This window comes from Lactuca serriola, chromosome 4, assembly GCF_051521515.1.
Source record: "Lactuca serriola cultivar US96UC23 chromosome 4, Lser_US96UC23_V15, whole genome shotgun sequence".
NCBI classification, from domain to species: Eukaryota; Viridiplantae; Streptophyta; class Magnoliopsida; order Asterales; family Asteraceae; genus Lactuca; species Lactuca serriola.
Window position 1 is genome coordinate 369,650,965 of NC_136411.1, and position 4,114 is coordinate 369,655,078.

Below are 4,114 nucleotides of genomic sequence, written 5' to 3' on the forward strand. Positions count from 1 at the left end.
GGGTGCCAAACGTCATTCCGTTTTACGACCATTCGTATGTCGTTGTTACCAGTCGATAGTATGGTACAATTAATCACATGATGCCTTAATATAAATCCGGTTTAAGGTAGTTAGTACAGCAGTAGTTCCTATAATACAACACTACAGTACTACATTTATTTTCCCTTGCATATATTTAGTGATCTTTTCACTTAAACATTTAATATAAAAACTATATTTTGATAATGATAGTTACACTTGGGAAAATTACACACGTTTACAAGAAACGAACATATAGAACAGTTAGGTCTTGGTAGAAGACTACATTGAGAACATTTAGGTCTTGGTAGAAGAAACCCTTATATAATAGTAGGAATCATAGGGATTTCTAGAGTTTTTCATACGCTTACAGTTGTTTTACAAACATTTTTATAGTTACAGTTCATTTACATTTTCCATACTTACAGTTCATTTACATTTTCCATACTTACAGTTCATAAACTTACAAATTCTTAAATACAAATTAAGCCACTAAAGTAATTATGATCTCACCAGCTTCAAAGCTGATACTTGCTTTCAAAATTACTTGTATCCTCAGGTCATCGTAGACAGGTACCGATGCAAGGAGAAAGGAAGATGGAGCTTGTTCAAGACTCATCTTTCATTTTGATTTATGCTTTAGTGTTTATCAAAATTTGACAGAACACTTGTATAATAATTATATTATTAATGCAATGGATGATGTTGTTGCTTGTTTACTACTTTTCATTGTTGTGATACTGTACATGACGTCCTCCGCCCTAGAACGTTTCCGCCGTTCTTGGTTTTGGGGTGTGACAGATTGGTATCAGAGCATTGTTTATAGTGAATTAAGTATATCAACCCATAAAAGATATACTAACTATAAATACATAAGGGATTAAAAATACTCTGAACAAGAGTCTATACTTTAAATAATAAAATATTTAATAAAGTATACGTGCCTGCATTCATACTAAAATTCAGTGTCACTAGGACAGTACAAAAGAATTACGATTGTTGGGCAACACAAGTGGGCTTAGAGACATATGGTCAAAACTGGGAAGATATAGCCTGATCATCTATATTATCCGAGGGTTGACTAGCATGTGCCTAAGTTTAATTGTGTGGTTGCAACAAGTCTAAAATCTTACCAACCCTACCACAATGAGAACAATAGAACATAACATTAAACTTAAAATACTATAGGAGTATTTGGTGTTACTATAAGTACTTTATACTTGAGAACTAAAACGGGATCTTCATTACTAAGTTGATAGTTGCTAAGTGGATACACTAAGGATATATGTAATTAGGATGTTATAGACTTAGAATCTGTGAAATTTTACTTTACCCCGATTCTATGTGAATTTGGAGTTAAGGTCACATATTCGAAGGCCTATCCTGTTTCGATTACATATAACTGGTTTGCACTTCACAAATAGCGATGTAACTGATGAAGATTTTCTAAATAAGTATCTAGATAGTTCGTCTAATAATTATTTCTTACCCCAATTCTCGCATAGATAACATGGCTGGACTCCATCCCCACGGCAACTAGTACCTTCCGAATGAGGTCATTGCTGGATGGTTTGAAGAAGAACCAAAGAATGATCATCCTATCCCTTTGAATGATCACCATGATGAAAACCTTTCGGACGATGCTAACTCCGAACCAGAGGTTGAGAACCTACCCCAGGCAGCTCCCTTTCAAATTCCTAACCCTCTTTCGGATTTTCATGGCCCGACGCCTGAGTGGGTGGAATGCTTGGAAACATGGAGCCAAGGACAAGATCAACCCATGCCATTTAATAGCGACCGAAGCTTTTACGACCTGAGCAATGGGGGCTCAGCAGTCAGAACCTTGCCAATCTTGGTCCGCAGAGTGGCCCGAAATGAGATTCAAGGCAGGACAACCCTACATCAGATTACCGAAGTTGTCGCTAATACGAGAATGCATACCCTCCGCACCATTCGTCTAGAAGATGCTCGCGAGAGATCAGAGAGAAACTATGAAACCCTGCTGCAAGCACTGGCTGAATCACGAGCCGAAGTCATAGAGCTCCGAGTACGCCAAAGGGTGTACGAAAGACACCTACTTGACATAAACGTCAACTGGCTGAACTGAGAGTTCACCAGAGGGGTGACCGTCGTCAGTAGTAGATTCTTTACCTTACTTCCCTTGTTAGAAAGTAATCGTTTTCTGTCTTTTCCCGATGTGGCATTTTATATGAAATTACCTTGTACTGTAAGTACTTTAGGTTAGGTCCTTATGCTGTCAAGAATTATCTTTTCTGGATATGATGTAAGACCTTTACAAGGTCATTTTTCCTGAATCTTTACGTCGGGAATATCAAAGATATTGACATCCGGCTAACTTCTGTGTCATTCTTCATTCAAGTACTCTTATCATTCTTTCATTAGAGTCTATCTGAAACCTGCTTTAGTCAAGTCATTGGATTATAGCAAGTTAGATCCGAAGACATTCCCAAGTCTTTTTCAGTGGGTGGATCTTGTTATTCGCCAACCATCAATACCTCGGCTTGAAAGACAAACGTCTTGAGACCATTCTACGAACTTACTTCTACTCATTACTAGGACTGCATCATAGGGATGTAGGTCAAACCTTCGCGATCATACTTCCATTTCCATGCTAGGACTGCATCATAGGGATGTAGGTCAAACTTTCGAGAACATACTCTTACTCTTTGATTGAACAATCGTCGTACACCTAGGGTCAACCAGAACCGCTCATAAGGTCCTTTTCTTTTGTATTGCAGAATCATGCCGCCATCCGGAACTGGTCACCCGAACAACAAAACCACTACCCTTTATATCGATGCAACTACCTTTCTAGTCGCAGTCTTAGCTGTCGTGACAGCTGTGCTGACCCACCTTAACGCTAACAACGTAAATGTTGGCAGAATAGGTATCAATGATAACCAAGTACACCCAGGAACAACGAACTACCACAACACTCCGAATCTAAAGCCCAAGGATAGCAAACGAAAGTTCAGGGAGGGAGTCAAGGGAAAATCACCCCAGGGAAGGAGCAAAAGGCAACAACCAGTGGCAGCCTTCGCAGCCACGACATCTGTACCTCCCACTGCCATCCCTTATGGTATCCCAGTTAACTCAGTCATACCTTATGCAGGAAAACTCCCAAAATGCATCAAATGCAATTATCACCACCATGGACTTTGTTGGGAAATGCAGTGCTTAAACTACAACAAAAAGGGACACACCATCCGTTACTGCAATACTCCGATCCGACACATTACTTCAACCACAAATGTCGGAACTTATTGAGTATGCCACCTATGTGGAGTACTGGGGCACTTCAAGAAAGACTGTCCATCGGAGAAGAACAATGGGGGAACAGGAGGAGTCTGAACCCCGAACCTTGCTATAGCATAAGTTCACTTTCTTTTGGACAGTATTTAAGTAAGCTTTCAAACTATTTAAAGCTAGTGAAACTAGAGTCTCATCTTTTACGGGATCCTGTCGGTATAGGGATGCTCATGCTGCGTATACTTGTCTTTTGTAGTATACCTCATTCGCAACAATAGTCTTGTAATAGGTCTAAAGTATTGTAACTTTGTTGTTGGTTGCACTGAGGTGTTTGTCTGTAATGCCTTATGTTCAAATCTAATGTCTTTAGTTTCCATATGATTCCGACTTTATCATACGACTCGAGTAAATTCGATCCTCGCAATACCAGCTTCATACGTACATCTCTTTCTCAGTAAACGTCTTTTAGCGAAGCCCTCATATCAGAACACCGAAGTACTCATGCATAGAGTACCTCATAGTTCTTTTTCTTTCCGAAGAAATCCCCGAAGTACCACTCGTGCAGTATGTCAAGTTCAATCCAATGATTCATACGATTGATCTATCACTGAGGAATGTATACATAAGAGTGATATATAATCAAGGTTCTACAGGTTTAGAATTGATGATTCCACTTTAACTCCTTTTTCCCCGATGGGATGTGAGCTTAAAGAAGAATCAGTTATTCGACTACCTTTTCAATCTTAATTATATATGACTCGTATACACGAAATTGTGGTTGTGAACCATGTATGAATTCTAATATGAACTTCAGGATGGAGAATTG